The following is a 16680-nucleotide window of genomic DNA, read 5'->3' as shown; positions in this document are numbered from 1 at the left end:
GGAGATGTACCTTGCACAGCTGAATCCATCTCCAGCCTCCACAGCAACTGTGATAATGATGATGTAGCAAGAGCGAGTAACACATCAATTTTAGGTCTGAGACTAGCAGACGAGCCGGCAGTGCCAGCCTGACCATTGGTGACGCGTGTGCTGGCTGCAGCCAGCGCGAGTGCATTTGAATTTTGACAGTGATGCAGAAGCTGTTTGAGCTGTGAGCGTGATGGATGTATCACCTTCGGGATGGATAAAGGCATCCATTGCGTCAGTTAAACAAGAGCATGGTGGGCTGTGGAGTTTTTGTTTGCTCGTTTGTTATAGCTATTCAGCTCGAAATAGTGGAGCCTATTTACACATGTAGCTTATTACTTGAAAGTAGGCAGCATGATGCATAATGCGGCCTCCCAGTTAGAGCAGAGCATCATAATAATGATAAACAAGCCCAGGAATGTAAGGTAATGCTTATTTTTCTTGGCTGAAGCTGCTCCCTATTGAGATAGCAGCTTTGCCAGTTCAAAGAGAAGCAAAGTGCACAGACAGACAGAATGGGTGTTGACACTCATCCCTGGCACACTGCTAGGGTTTGAGAGGACTGGTTATCCCGCTGTCCCTGATGCTGCTGGTTTACACCATACACCATACTGACTGTGACCACCCCCTAAGCAAGGTGTGCACCAAGCCTGCATCAAATTCAAACAGCTAGCACTGTAAGTTGAAGCTCTGTCAGGTCTCTGAAGACTGAACTTCATTTTCAGTGGTGGTGGTGAGCAGCCCTCGCCCTCCCCTTATGGCTGCCCTAAAGTGCTCCCTTCCCCAGTGCTGGTATGTGTGCAAGGAGCGAGCTGTGCGGTGACCTAGGCGGGGGAAGAAAGCAGCTTAAAAATAACCACCCAAGAATAAAAAAAACCAAAACAACGGAGTTATTTTTAGCTTGCAGCAGTTCCTGGTGTGATTCACCATGTGGCCTGTATATGGCTGAATCAGCGCGGATGAGGACATGACGCAGGGAGAGGGATGGATGACGAGGATGGTGCGGGGGCTGCTGAAGTCCCCCCAGCCCCTTCAAGAAGTCCTGGTCCAGTGAACCCTTTTAGCTGGAGCTGTGATACCCCAAGATCTTGGCAGCATGGCTTGTGTAAGAAGTCGCCATTTTTTTTTCTATTCTTCCTGCTTGTTAGCCCTGGACACTTGTGCTGATGCCAGGGCTGGGAGTGAGGAGGGATCAGCAGCCCAGGGCTGAGCCCCATGCCATGACACAGGATCCCAGTACATCTCCCAATGTTTCTACTGAAGGTCTGGCATACCGAGCCAGCATGGATTAATCAACTGGAATCACAGGTCCCTGCTAACAGGTCTTTGAGAGATGGAGAACAAGAGCAGGAACAATTTGGCAGCACAGCCTGGGCAGGGCTGGGTGCGGCAGTGAGAGCCGGAGCACATGTGCGTTGCCTGAGGTGTTTAACATTAAACCCGTGCCTGCATGAATGGGGGAATTTCTGCCTGTCCAGCCAAATTGCAGCTGTGTCTTGCCATAGTTAGACCTGAAACATAGCTGGGCCATAGCTGAGCCTTGTTGGTTTAGTGCTGTGGTGTTAGGGGTTTGCTTGGCTGCTGATGGGGGGGGGAAGTAAATTGCTCTCATCAATGTTAGGAAGCCGGGGCCTCCCTCCCCTTCTCACCAGTCTGTGCAAGCTGGATATTAAACCAACAATAAGCTAGCAAGTTTCTGGGGTTAGCTGTCCCTTTCTATTGCCTCCTCAAAGGCATCCATCCTCCCGATTCTATCAGTTCTTTAACTTTCCTGGGTGAGAGCCCCATGTGTGTCTTCCTCCAGCTCAGACCACAGCCTTTGGTTCTCCCTGCAATTCCTGGCCAGCCACACCGCTGCCTACCAGGTCCCCTGAGCACAGAGCTGCTTGCAGTCCAAGCCTTCCCCAGTAGCACGAGCCCAGTCTGTTTGCCTGCCCAAGGATTTGCATTAATTTCTCTCCAGTGAGGTTCTGGTCCCCACAGGAATCTCCTGCACTTGCCGTTGGAGCTAGGATTGGTCCAAACTCCAGCCAGGGATCTATCATCCCTACAGATTTAGCAAAGCCCTCTCCATCCCACTACCAATGTTAGGATCCCCCATATATTCACGATCAGGATCTGGCCTTGAAACTGTAGGTAGTGTTAAATTTTGTGACGCTGATTCCCATTGATTTTAAGGATCACCCTCACCCTTTCCAGCACTACCCCCACCAGCACCTGATCCCTGTCTTGTCCTCACACCTTCCACTCCTGCACAAGCACCTTACCCTAGTCAGAGTAAGGCAGAAAGCATGATTTAATCTGTCCAGATGAATGCAGCTGTATCCAGGATGGGCAGCAAAGCAACCTGGTGAGAATTAACCCTGTCTCCAGGCAGGGCCTGGTGCCGAAGGGAGGAAAGTTGTTATCTGAGCAGATACAAATTGGGCAGCTTCACGGGTCAGGCAGAAACCAGATGGAAAACATCAACAGGAGAAACCTGGTTTGGCTCTGGTAGTTTGGCTGGCTAAAACGGCCCCATGGTTGGAGGAGGAAAAGGGAAGAGAGCAGCTCTGGGGATCTAACTGAAACTGGTTTCCTTGTGCATGGTGTGGATGCCTCTACTTGTAGCATAGGTGATGATGATGAGGAGTGGGTGTAAAGAAACTTTGTACAGGGTGCTCAGACCCTGATGTCAGAGGGGGTGGCTGTGACAAAAAGTACTTATTTGTCCTTGTGCAAATCTCATTCTTTGGACTAAAAATACGTTCAGCATCAGCTCTTCACTAACCCCTTTCCTTTAAACACACTCCAGGATGTTATGTGGAGTTTCTGCATCTCCTCTCACCCCTTCAGTCCACCCCTACTAAATTAAGAGAGTGCTTTGGCAAAACACATTTTGTAAGTGTGTGTGTGGGGGTGCGCCTGATGTTTTTGGAGGTTCTCTTTGCTTCTCCTTACAAAGCCCAGGTGCCGAGGCTAGCCCGGGTGCCTGACAAAAGCTGAGGGGCTCCTCTTGCACCCACAGCATTTTCAGCTCCGCGCCGTTTCACGCTAAGCGATTTCAGTGTGTAACAGCATTACTGGGGCTTTGGGTTTGTTGAAACAGTTGCAGCAAATTAAACTTTCTCTGGGGCCATGAGAGCATGTGTGCGCTTGGAGCGAGCACGGGATCTGCCACTCTCTCGGGCTGCTTTCCAGCCCCTTGGAGCTCGCGGTTGTTGGACTGATTCCCTGAAGGATTCATTTACCTCTACTTACAGCTCAGCCGATCGCTTCCCCCCAAGCTTTTGTGGACGCGGCTGGGTTGCTCTTAGCTGCTGCGGGCAGGGGGAGGCGGGGGGCTCCCTCTCCCACCTGTTTTTGTTTGCACCTCTTTTATTTTGGCTGAATGCCCCTTTCAGCTGGCTGCCATGAGACCGGGGCAGACCCAGCCCCTGGCGAGTGATTTACACGCAGTGATTCTGGGGACAATCGTATTTTAAATGCAGCTGAGCCTGCTGGCTTTTGTAGAGATCCAAGAAATAATACAGAGCAGCTCTGGAGCGTGCTGCGACCCCACCTGTGACAGACAGTGCTTGTGCTTTGGGACAAAGTTTTGCTAAAACCAAACAGCCCGTTCCTTATAGAAGATATGACTTTATGCTTTAATTGCATCCCCTTCCCCTCCCATGAGTGCAGTATAATCCAGATTTCCCCAAGGACTTTTGCAAGCTCTTCCAAGGAGGGAAGGATCAGCGAGACAAAGTTTGCTGCAAGCACCACATATATTTTGAAGTGTTTCCATCTTGCACTGATACCCATCTGTGTATTTCTGTGTAAGCATCTTCAATTCTAAGCTCTGATGTGCTAAAATATGTCCTAGACAGTTTTGATGAGACACGACACTCCTAGATGTGCATGTTAATGACAGGCTGACTGCCCAAATTGCTGCAGTGTGCCCCAAAGTGACTGATGAACAGCGTGTGTAACCTGGTGTAGACAAGGATCACCCCCAAGGACTGCTGATGCAGGGCAGCTAAGCTGCTTTTCCTATCTGGACAGGACACGCTAATACAAAAACCACTCTCTTTTTAGCATTTTTTTCCCCAATATAATCTTTTCAAAGAAAGCCTGCATTAATTATCTTTTATTTGTGACCTTATTTTACTAATTCCAGGTGGCCAATGTACATGAGAGTAGTTCCCTAAAGAAATCCCTGCAGTCCTAGTACGTCATGTGTAAGTGCCTGGGATTTACCCATCCCTGCTGCCAGGACTGCTCCAGGCTGCTGCCCCTTCCCTCCCAGCCTTACATGAGAATAGCAGGCAGGGTGTAGGAAGCAAGGAGCGGGTCAGCACCTTTGATGTGTACTTTCTTAGGAAAAGCTTTGCCCAATATCCCAAATGATCCAGCAACATGAGTAAAAGTGTTCAGATTCAATCCATTTCCAGTCAGGTATCATGGACCAGAGCCTGGGTGCTTTGGACTGGATCTGGGTCCACGTTTCCAGCCCATAGCACTTAAATTTAATTAGGAAAAAACAAACGACAGTACTTAGTTCTTAAAAGTGAAATTAATTTCTGTGCAACACGTGGTCTCTACGATACCTGCATCCCTCACATTGCTGCTACCTGGATTATCAATGCTACGCAGGTGCCGTGCAGACTTTCTGGATCTGAGCATCTGTCAAAAGCTGTTTGTCATTAGTTGCCTGTTCCTGCTGCTGTCTGCCCTCTGATAGGCCTAAAGGGTTTCAGTGGTGTTTTAACCCCACGCTTGTTCTGAGTTGTGTAAGGGAGATGTGGAGCGCAGCGCAGTCTGAGGCGGGATGCTCAGTTTGTGAAGTGTTGGAGCTGATGCTGGGCCAGGAGATTGGGGCAGCCTTGGTGTGCCCAGGATGCTCTTAAAGATGTCTCTCAGAAACAATCCACTTCCACCATCTTCCTAGTTATGGGTCATTTCCCTTGTATCCCACTATTTTAAAAAATGGGTTGTTCATAAACAACTTCTGTATCCCTGTCTAGCTTAGGAGATGTAATTTAAATAGCTGATGTGGTCCCTGCTGGGCCAGGACTGGTCAGGACTCAGCTACAAGCATTTCTTCACACCCTGCCTCAGGGTGCTGGTGGCCAGCAGCTGGGGCAGAGATGGATGTGTATTTAGGATAAAAGTAGAACACTGTCCTGGGCAGTAGCAGTATGTAGCAATTTGCTTTATCTTGATGTGCTTTGGACCCTCAAAGAACAGGGGCAAACTGCAGCCTGCTCTGGGGTATAATCCGGGATTTCACTGAATGAATCTGCTCAAGGCTTCTCTTTGTACCCACGTGCCTGTGTGCAAGACATGAGCTGAAACGCTCGAGCGATTCACGGGCTTGTCCTGTGCATCAGTGAATTCTCCAGCAGAGACAATGATTCCCGGTGGTTCTTTCCAAATCCAACTGTTAGTCTTGCCCCAGCATCTCTCTGGCTTTGCTGCTGTTGTTGCTGTTATTAATAAGTGGCCTGTGAAACACAGGGAGGCAAATCAATATTTTGGTGGAGCTGGGCTGAGAAACCCTTCTTTATTTCCATGGTAACTACTCCCACTGTTTCGGGAGGCTCATTTCCCAGACAGCAGATCCGTCAACCTCGCTGTGCCAGGAGGGATGACAGGGCAGGTGGAGATAACGCCGTGGCAGGGTGCTGTGTGGACATCCTCACTCTATTTGGAGGTAACGGCCCCGCCTGCCGCTGCCGCGCTGGTCCTGCGTGGCACCACAGTCACTCTCGACAGGGAGATGGAGCCGTGCTGGGAGGTGGTGCTGGCTGGCACCAGTCGCCCTCCCTGTGAGTGCCTCCGGCTGCTCTGCATCAGACCTGGCAGCTGGGAAATCTCTGCTGCTGAAGGCTTTTGCTAACAGTTTAAGCAGAATTGATGCAGCGTGGGTGGTCGTGCCCTGCGGCGGTGGGGTGCCGGCCTGCCGGCACATGCAGCTCTACAGCCCCTTCCTACAGCTCTTCCTATGGGTGGGGGAGAGGCTGTCACTGGTTGATCCTGCCTTCTCCTCCTGAAGCCTCTTAGCCAGGAGCCTCCAGCTGGTGGTGGATACAGTCAGGAAGGATACACATAATCGTGTTTTATGCCCTTCTCTCTGAAGGCTCACCAAAGCATATTAGTTTATATGGGCTTCATACACAATTGGCTGGCAAATGAAGTGCGGCCACCTCTTGGGTGGACCTGAACATCTCCAAGCTGGGAGTGAAAAATAATAAAGCTGGCAGGTGAGAGTGCAAGTGAAACTGGATGTGGAAGGGAGTCGAGATGCAGGGCAAGATCATCTATCTTTCTGCTAAGAGCAGCGCTTCTCCTCTGGCTGCAAGTGACCCCATAAATGTATCCCAGGCCAAAGTCAATTTGAATGATTTTACTGATTTGTTTGAATGTAAACAAATTCACAAAAGACACCTTTGGGCTGCAGTCTGCACTTTAGCTAGGCTTGGTATTTGTTGCTACTCCAGTTCTTTTGCAGAAGGATAGCCCTAAACTTTAACGTTCAGGTGGTCTGTTTTCATAAAGGAGATTGTGTTGATTAAGAATGTGAGGAATAAGCTCATCAAATGCTTCTGTGAATATACCTGTGCAATGTCACCTTTGCAGTAACTGAAAATTTCTTGCTATCTAGGGGAGAAGTATCCTCTCCTGGGATGCTTCTCTCGGGATCTCCAGCTCTTTCACAGGAAGCTTTAAATAAATGACTTTAAATAAGTAAGATTGAAATCAGTAGAGTTGAGATAGGAGTGTTATCTTTCCTTCTCCCCTGCAAGTCCCAGTCTCTGCTTGTGCCTTGAGGCATCAGCCTGCTGGGAACACTGTGTCTGTCTGCCAGGCTCCATCAAGCCACCATGGGCAAGGGATACTCACCAAAAGACACAGGACAGGCTTTGATGCTGCATTTAATCTGCACGTGAGACTTTTTGTTTTAATGGGGAAAAAATCTGTCTATTCTAATTTCCTGTCAGTGGGTAAACTGTGCCTGTCAAATCTCATTAGGAAAAAGACCATTCCTGGGAACTGGATTTGCTGTAGCCGTGCATCGGTCACCCGAAATGAAGCCCGCAGCCCTCACTGAGCGTTGTCACTTGTACTTCAATTTCCAGGTCGTACCCAACAAATTGCTCCTCATTCATAAAAGGTGAAGAAGATGATCCTACAGGCAGTAAGTCTGGCTGTAGATGGTGTTATTTTTCTACACTCATATTACTCTCAGTCAAGGTCAGGTCTGCAGCTAGTTTATAGCTCAGCAGAAGCTGCAGAAGATGAAGGCTTTTCAGAAGTGACAGCAAGGACTCTGCTCTGGCACCCACGTGCCATGCAAGTACCTGGGCAGTGATGTGCTGGTTAACTTGGCAATGGCATGAGAACCTGGTCCTCAAGGTCAGTAACAATAGGCTTAGTGAAAAGCTGCAATTAAAAACCATACAATTCCTTAAAAAAGTTACTATTAACGTTCTCCAGGTGTGCTCGTGTGCAGGATTTATGCAGTACAATCTGAACTGAGGAGCAGCAAAAAGTTGTTAAAGTGAGTTTTGCTGCAGCACTCACTGGTGTTGGTCTTGTTTGTAGGCATTGACCCCTCTTCATGCAGCAAGCCTGGCCTTTTACTCTCTGTACGCATGAAATTCTGCAGTTTTGGGTCATACTGTCCAGGTGCAGCTGGGGCTTGGACAAAAATAATGTAATAGTGGAAGGAAAGCTCTAACTAGAGTTTATGAGATACTTTTTTCCTGCATCAGAGGAGGAGAAAGAGTTTCCAATTATTCATGCCTTCACCTGTCTCTTCTTCCTCTTGTTCCTAAAGCTGCCTGGTGGAAATTTAAAGCAGAGCTGCACTGGTTAAAGTCAGCTATAGGGTATTAGCGATCATTGAGGAAAAAAAGCTATTTATGAATAAATCTCACTTAAATAAGTTACTTGTGGCTAATAGAGATGGTGAGATCCTGAAAAACAAATATCTGAATGTTTTGTGAAAGCTAACAACACAGGAGATGGTGTTTTCAGACATAATCCACCCTGATCTACTTCCATGTGGCAGATGGTTTCTTAAACCGTCCAGAAAAGGTGGCTTTAAAGTAAACTGGAGCCCTTTCATCCTGCTCCCCGTAGCACTGTCAGGATTTCTACAACAGCTGTAGTAACAACCCACTCTGATGGTATCTTCTCTGAGACTGCTTCCATCTGGTTAGGCCAGGATAACATGCTTTTGTCAGCCCGGTATCATCTTTCCAGGTTTGCTCCATTAATTGTTATATTTAATGCTTATTTTATTCAAAGTGTCAAATTGCTTCACTCTGAAGCAAAGGAGAAAGACTTCACTCTGGAAAACACGACAGTATATTTAATTGGTATTGAGTTGCAGCTGCTGCTAATGGATTTTAAAAATACAATAATCAAAAGGAAATCAGCATAACATGACACGAAGATAAAATGTACTGACATACTGTTATCCAGTGACCTGTCCTGACATATCATAGTGTTGCGACTGTTTGTGTCATGAACAAAACAAAATTACTAATTCTCAGCCTAAATAACCACAAAGCAGTAATAATAATTTCAGAAAGAGATTCAGTAGCTCTTCTGATTTCAGTTGTCAAAAGCCGTTTTAGTTCTTGAAGCCAGCAGCTCAGGTCAGTAGAGCAGTTGTTCCTTGGCTGTTTCTCCTCTCGTACTTCACATGAGATCCTCTCCTCATCACACTTAGCATTGCAGTTGCTTGATGGATTGTGCAATCACTGTTATCCATGGCCAAGCCTGGCAGGGTGAGCTGCTCCATTGCTGAGGGGACTGTCCCCTCCTTCGAAGGGGTGGGAAGGGGGGCGGCTGCTCCCAGGGGCACCAGCCTCCAGCACATGGGGCACAACCTGATGCAAAGCTTTGAGGAAGGCAAGGAAGCCAATTTTTCAGACCTGTTTTCTGCCATCAGTTAACATGGCAAATGCCAGGCTGGGTTTGTTCTAGTGGTAGAAGCAGAAATGAATAAGAATATTCTCTTGCTGTTCACGTGCCAGTATATCCTGGAGTTCTCTCTTCCAAGCCTGGAATTATTATCCCGAGTTTAATGTTTTTACTAGCTTTCTTTGCTAATGTGAAGGGGGAAAAAAAGAATATTTTTATGCTGGTTTTAATCCTTTGTTTCATCTTACCCCACTGGCACAAACTCCCTGTGCTTTGGTTGCAATGATTTAAGATGTCCTTGGTGTGACTGGTTTTATCAGAGCCCCCACTGAGTCAGGGCACTATTCCCATGATGGAAAGCAGCCAGCAGTACACCCCGGGCCATATGGATCTCATGCTTCCTCTGCCATAGGAGACGTGGTGACTGTGCTGATTTAAGGTCCCTTTTGCTCCTGTGCTGCAGTCAAAACATGAGGGTTTCCATCACCTTTCTTTGCCTGGCTCATGAGAGGGCAGCGACTCCTGGAAAAGTCCTGGAAATCGGATGCTACAGAGTAAAACCCTTTTTACCCCCAATGTGAGAGTGTGCAGGCAGCTGACTCAGCCAAATAACTTGCAGGCAGGACATTAGAGGGTGCTGACCCCTAAAAGTGGACAAGGTGGGTGCAGGTGAGCACCCAGCTCATGGTGCAAAGCCAGGGTGCCCTGCAAACTCCATGGTGTAGAAACTAGTTCTGTCGTTTAGCCAGCCAGCTAATTTCTTCTTGTTTCCTATCCTCCTTGAGGCTTTTATTGCAATCCTCTTTGGTGAGTTAACCATCACCCAACACGGTTATATGAACCCTGACGGTTTTCCTCTAAAGACATCAACCTATTGTATTTTCTGGTGGGGGAGAAACATGATAGACGAATCACCTTGTCGCACATAAGCCGCGTCCTTTCAACAGGCACCGTCATTTTTACGCAATAACCTTTGCCATGATTCAGCTCATGCTTGAATACTTTGCTGAATATGACAGACTTAAACATGTGCTAAGTGCTTTGCTGAACTGGGTCTTTCTCCTGATTTATGCCAGGGTATATTAAAATAGAATCAGCCCCTTAAGTGGTCTGTGCCGCGTGTTGTCAGCGTGCTGAGACACTGCGTCTGCGCTTGTGTTTTAATTAAAGGTTCCACCTATTTACATGGAGTCAATCAATCTCAGCACAAAAACGTCTTAGCAGTTGATTAGCACTGTACTGCAGACAAATAGCATTAAGCACAAATTACTTTTTGGAGAAGTAATTCATCTGCGTGGAAATGAAAAATACAATTATTTTAACCGATGCTGTTGTGTAATCAATCATGCCCAGCTAGGTGCTGGGCACTCCGTGCACTCCCCGTGTGTGCAGGGATGTGCAGGCTTTTCTGACTCTTGAGTTGTGATGCTGGTGTTTGCAATGATGTGGTGGGTACCTGAAGAGCCCCAACCACCTCCCCAAAACCACCACCTGGCTCTACCTGGGCTGGGCAGGCTGCCTGAGCTGGGGCTGGTGTTCAGAGCTGAGCTTGGGCCCTTGCAGTGGTGTTAATTAGATCATATGTAGAGCAGAAATGAGCAGAACATGGCTTCACTGATAGATTTTTAGTGGGCTGAAGGCTAATGGGTGTTTTAATGGGAAAACGCAGCATTCCAGCGTGTTGGAACAGCAATAAGGGAGTCTATGGGCCATCATTAATATACTCCTGGTGATTAAAATCACTCTTCCCTCAGACCCGCATCTCTCAACATGCTCAAGGCATTTATTAGTGGTCCATTATATGCCCACTTCTATCTTACTGCTTAATTTGAACACTAATTAACATCATCATGCCTTCTAAAACACAAATGGCACTTGGTAGTATTTCATTATCTCCAGGCTCTGTCTGCAAGTAGCAAGAGCTGAGCTTCACCTGAAAAACCACCTCCATGGGCTCGTGGGGCTGGCGATGGGGGAGTTTCACCTCCACGTCCCATCTCCCAGGTCTCACAGCTATGGGGGAAGTTGGTGGGAAGCAAAACGATGACTTCATTTCCCGAAACACTGGGGCAGTAGCCAGCAGGACTGCTTAGACGTCTAAACACTTGCTTAATTATCTCACTGAACTGGGGCCCAGGGCTTGGTTTTGCTGCTGTTATGAACTCTGCTTGCTTTCACCAGCTAGCCCGAAGCAGGGGGAAGGCAGAGCTAACCCAAAATGGAAAGACTTACTGGTTCCAGCTTTCCCCAGTGCATTACACTGCCTTCTCAGGAAGGATAGAATTCAATCAGCCTTTGAAAGTCAATGAGGGTTTTTTTTCCCCTAAATGTCTTAAATATATCTCTGTTTCTGCAGTTCAAGCCCTACCTCCTTTCCCAGTGGTAGGGAAAATGAACACCATCCCTTTCTGAAGCAGCTTTTTATGGATCTGGGGACTTTTACCATCCCTTCCCTGAGGCTTTTCCTCTCTCTAAACTGAATTCCCTTTGTGCATCTCCATGGGGTGAACACTGAGCTCCATCTCCTTGCTCCTCTTCATTTCAGCTCGTCCTGCTTCTTCACCCCCTGGGTACTTTAATGTCCATAATGCTGTCATCCCTGGCAATGGCTCCTATTGGGATATTGGCTTTTTTTTTGGTTTTGTTTCCAAAACCAGGGTATTTCTGCCTCATGTTAAAATTCCCAGGTCCTCTTCTGCAGGGCTGCTGCCTAAGCACTCATTTAGCATCTTGTATTTTTACAGCTAATTATTCTTAGTTAAGTGCTATAGCTTCTTGTGCTGCTGGATCGCTGCCTGCTTTTTTTCATACTGCTTCTCCACTTCTCCTGCTGAACTCCTCTTAGTGATCATTTGAGCCTCTCTATAGTTTAATAACTTCTATTATTAGTCCTTTGAAACAGCAATCTAGAAGACACCCGTTTTGATAGAGTCCCCAATATTTTTGGATAGTGAATATGAGCAAAAGCCTTGGAGGGAAAGCCTGTCTAATGGAGAGGGAATACTCTGCTCCCTCACGCTTCTAGCCTTTGCATGAGTTAGTTTTCCTTCTCAGAAATGCATTTGTCGCCACCTCCTTGGCATTGCTCTTACCGAGGAGCTGGGAGGGGGCTGTGTGTGGGGGGGTCCCACCATGCCCCAGTGCGGCGGAGTTGGAGGCTTTGCAGAAAGCTGAAATGACAGCACAACAGGGACAAAGCCTGTCCTCGCAGCATTAATACTTAAATAAAATCTGAGTCAAAATCAGCTTAGCGAGGAAGTGGGTAGGCAAAGGTTTGGGATGTTGTTTTCCCCTTTGGGATTGCTCTTCTCTGGCCTTTTGGCTCAGACTGAGTGCAGTATTAGTTTAATATCTGATACATCCTCTGTCAGGAGACTGTCAGTGCTTTTGCAAGGGATTTGACACTGTATATATTTCTTCTGCTGCCAGCTTGTTATGATCCTGCCCTGTCACGATCTGGGTTCTAGCCTTCGCAGCTGATGTATAGACTGGCATGATGGAGCAGCAGCAAAATTAAGTCCAATTTCTCAGCAAAGATAAGCAACAGTGTGAGTGAGGAAGTGAGCTCAGGCTCGGCAGCGAGCACGGCGCTTCCCCTGGAATGGCGAAGACAGACAGGGTGTTGGTATGCATAAAAACTGGGTGCCAGGGAGAGGCTGTCAGTGACATTACTACCTGTCACACGTGTGTAAAGTCATCAAACAGCGGGTGGGCGGCCATGACAGCCCTGGGAAAGACATCTCTATTAGCGCACTCAGCGCCGCGCTGGGATGAGGTTGTAGCATGTTAAGGGCAGACAGGCTGTTCCACTTAAGGTGGAAAATGATATATTCAGCAATCGGAGTAATTTGATTTGGCTGAGGTTCACGGCATTTTGGAATCTGATGTGAATCTTCCTACTATTGGATACTGCCCCAGATTCCCAGTGTCGCAGCATATTGCATCTCCCTTTCAGGCTGTGTGGAGTAAATGAGCTTCTGAGCCTGATGGTGCGGATTTTGTACCCAGATGGGACACTTCTCCCATCTTCTGTTATAAACTGGATTTCGAGATTGCAAGAAAATCTAGCAAGCACAGTATTCCTGCACCATCTGATTTATAAAAGCAGTCAGTGATTGCATCTAGTGGCCCTTCTTCTGTCCCAAAAGTCTTCTGCCCATCTCAGATCAGATTTGCTTTCTAGAAGTAGCCTCGGCCAACACTGGTTTTGTGCTGGAGAAGTTTCCACGAGTGTGATTTTTTTTGTCCAGAGGGCTATTGGGGTGCAACTCCTAGTGCAGGAAGGTCTGCATGTGAGTATGCTGTCTTCCTTGCATCTTGCTCACCAGGGACTGAGCCTGAGACCTAAAAAAGTGCAGTCTAGAGATGAAGATTTAGTTAATTCTGTTCTAGGTGGGTACACCGAGCACAGGGGAGAGCCACCACGGGCACTTGGAGAAAGGGGAGGTTGCATGTGCTGGAAGGGAGGAAGGAACTCTGTGCATACCGGCTTAAAATGCATTCCCACGGGCTGTGCGCGCCAGCAGCAGGATGCTGCCTAGCTGCAGCCACCTTGTTAAGCTGTTTTCCTTCCCTGCTAAAACCGGGATTGACGGTTTGCACAAGCTTAATGGTTCGTGTAAGCATGGTGCTTTGTGCCGGGCTGTGGTGGGTGAAAGCTGGGAGGCGGCGGTAAGGCTGGCTGCAGAGAGAGGCTGTCCTCTCCTGGAGCTGCTCGGGATCGGCGGGGACCCCGGGGCACAGTGGGGGGACAACCACCGTGCAGCAAAGCCTGGCCCAGGGGGAGAGAGGTGAAGGCATGCACCCAGCTGCCCGCACTGAGGAGCCTGCCTGCCCCGCCAGGAACACGACCAGATTCTGTGCCAACTTTTAATTGCATGAATTTAATTACAGGGATTTTCTGGATGTAGTGAGGCCTGTGAGCATCTCCCCTGCAGCTGGGGGTGTAAAAGCCCCCCTTGCAACTGAAGCGGTGGCAGCACCCAGGGGAGCTCAGTGCAGGGACGGCGGGAGGCTGTAACCCAGAGGTGCTGTCACTTGGCAGGAGATGTCGTGTGGCCTCGTGTTGAACTGGTTAGAAAACAATTATCTTTTGTCTGGGATCTTGCGTATTTTTCTATGCTGCAAAACAGTTTCAACAGAGGACTGGCAGTCCTGCTTTTCCCTGAGCATCTTCGATCTATCCTGATGGCTAGGAGCCTGAGAGAGACAGGGCCCACCAGTGGTTCATCAGTGGACTCTATGCACTGACGGTTGTACCTGCCATCAGTGCTCTGGTCATGGTGCCATAGCGATTTTCTCTATGAGCTATGTCTTTCTCAGGCTTACAAGGAGTTTTAAAATCAGGTCAAGTCTCCTGGATGGAGGATGGTGGGAAGAAGAGACAAGAAGCTGGTGGGTGGGCATGGCAGTCCCTTGGGAGAGCCCTGGTCTCTCCCTTCCCACCTGCACATACATCCAGGTCAAAGTGGTGCTGGTAAGGGGTCTGGAAAGACACGGGGTGCCACTAGTTTCTATTGCAACACCAGAGATGAACCCATCAGTGGGTTTTAGGTAGTGTTAGTACTGTCTTAGATACTTTAAAGATTCAGAAACTGTTCCTACCATTGGCCCCTGTGACTTGAAATTAAGCTTACAGTTTGGGGCTTGAAGTTGTTTAATTCCTCCCTGTTCCCCACGGTGTTTTGCTCTGCTACCACTTGACCTCCATTTCCCTGCAGTAATAAGGTCAGCACACGGAGCAGCGCTGTCTTCCTCCCACCAGCCCTCCCGTCTTGGGGGTCCCTAGAGCTTTTGCTGCTTATTCCTTCCATTTTCCCACTTTGCACTGTTTAAAAACAAGCAAGAGCTCCCTGGAGCCAACCGCTCATTTGCTGGCAAGGACTGCCTGTTAATCAATTAAAGCTCTGCAAATGTATTTGCAGCAGGGTGGATGATTAAGATGCTTTCTGTCTCTAATGCATGCCTGTGGGAGGCTTGCCTGCGTGTGAAGGACAGGTGTGTGGGCCTTGGAAGTCCTGCAATTCTGCTTTTGTAGGTATCAAATACCGGTCTCGGTATAAAGAAACCAGCAGCTAAGGACAGTGAGGGAAGGGGAAGAGGTCTAGCAAATGCCATTCCTTGCCTAATGGAGGTTATTGCCTGAGCACACTCCCTGGGGCAGGGTCTCAGTGATGTGCTCTGAACCAGCTTTGGGGGATCATCTCCCCAGGGACCATCATGTGCAGAAAAGGTCCTCACCGAGTCATGGGCGTGGTGAAGGAAATGGGCTGATGTGGAGGATGTTCAGAAAAATCAACAGATAAGGTATGGATGGGGGAGAATACTGAAACAGCATCAAAAGTGTGTTTGTACCCAGGCAAAAATTAATCGGTGTCAATAAACTGGGGTTCATGCTTGTGTTTTCACACTCTGCTGTCAGAGGAAACTGCAGATGTGGGAATCTGCCAGCCTTCCTAAACATTGCTTTAATTTCCACCACCGACCTTCATTTCCAGGTAGGAATTTGGTTCATATCAGAGCCTTAAGCAGGGGGATCAAAGTGACACAAAGCACTCCTGTGCTCAGACAACAAAAGGATGCTGGGACTGGCGAGATGTGAGAAGCGTCGTTTTTGGGGATTGCAATGGATTCATGAGAAGTCTTTTCTTAACAGTAATGTGCCATCAGCTGTAGTTCAGTCCTTGTAAAATGGAAATTGCATTCATGTCTATAGTTATGGAAGTAGCATATTCAACCCCTGAGCTGTCCACTGGTCCAAAATCTATCACTGTAGTAAGTCAAGCCAAAGAAGTCTTTGCACTGGCACATTTTCCTGAAATGTGATTTAATAGGAAGTCTCTTTGTGTTTTAAAGGGCTGAGAGTGATTGGCTTAGGTTTGATACTTGGTTAAGGCTGGGCAAGAGCAAGATCCAAATCTGGCCCCAAGGCAGGAGCCCTAGTTGGGGAGGACTTTGCAGCATGGTGCTCTGGGTACAGACTTATTTTGTGGGTGAAAATGCTGGGGTAGAAGGAAATGACTGAAGAAGCAGCTAGATTTGGGAGATGGAAATGGAGGCAGCCACATGGCTGTTCAGCACAAAACCCAGTGCAGCTGGTTGTGCTGGTGTGGGGGACATGAGTGGCCTGGGAGAAGGGGCCTTGGGGCAGTTTGGAGCAGAGGCTCTGCCCAGCTCCCTGCCATGGCAGCCCTGAAGCGGGCTCTCTGCCAGGAGCACGGTGCATCCCTGTCCCAGCAGGCCCCTAGGTAAAGCATACAGTTTCTTTAGAAATTGTAAAAATAAACCCTTCGCTCTGCCCATGCACTGGGAACACCCAAAGAGAATTAAGCAAGCATCTCCTGAGATAATTTTTTAAAAAGCAAAATAAATCAATCCAATTAGTGATTAAAATATACATTTACTATTTTAATAACAAGGTTTCACACTATCACTTAATCCACAAAATAAACTAAAAGTGTGGTGGCCAGAGCAGAGCCCTGACTTACAGCTACCACCAGAGAGCATCCTTGTATACTTTTTCTGTGGAAACAGCACCAAGAGGGGAAGTAACCCATCTTTCAGCAGCCTGTCTCTTTTTAAGTGCTTCCCAGTCAGTTAAAGATACAATAATTGAAACTTGTCTATCAATCATGTTAGCAGACAAAACAACATTGTTTCTCTTCTCTTTTTCTCCAACGTACTATAGCTTGATCGGCTTAACAAGGCGAACAAAGACTCTAAGTCAAAAATCTCACTTAAATGTTTTCAGGTATAAAA

Source organism: Athene noctua, chromosome 10 (genome assembly GCF_965140245.1).
Source record: "Athene noctua chromosome 10, bAthNoc1.hap1.1, whole genome shotgun sequence".
NCBI classification, from domain to species: Eukaryota; Metazoa; Chordata; class Aves; order Strigiformes; family Strigidae; genus Athene; species Athene noctua.
This window is presented reverse-complemented; position numbering follows the sequence as displayed.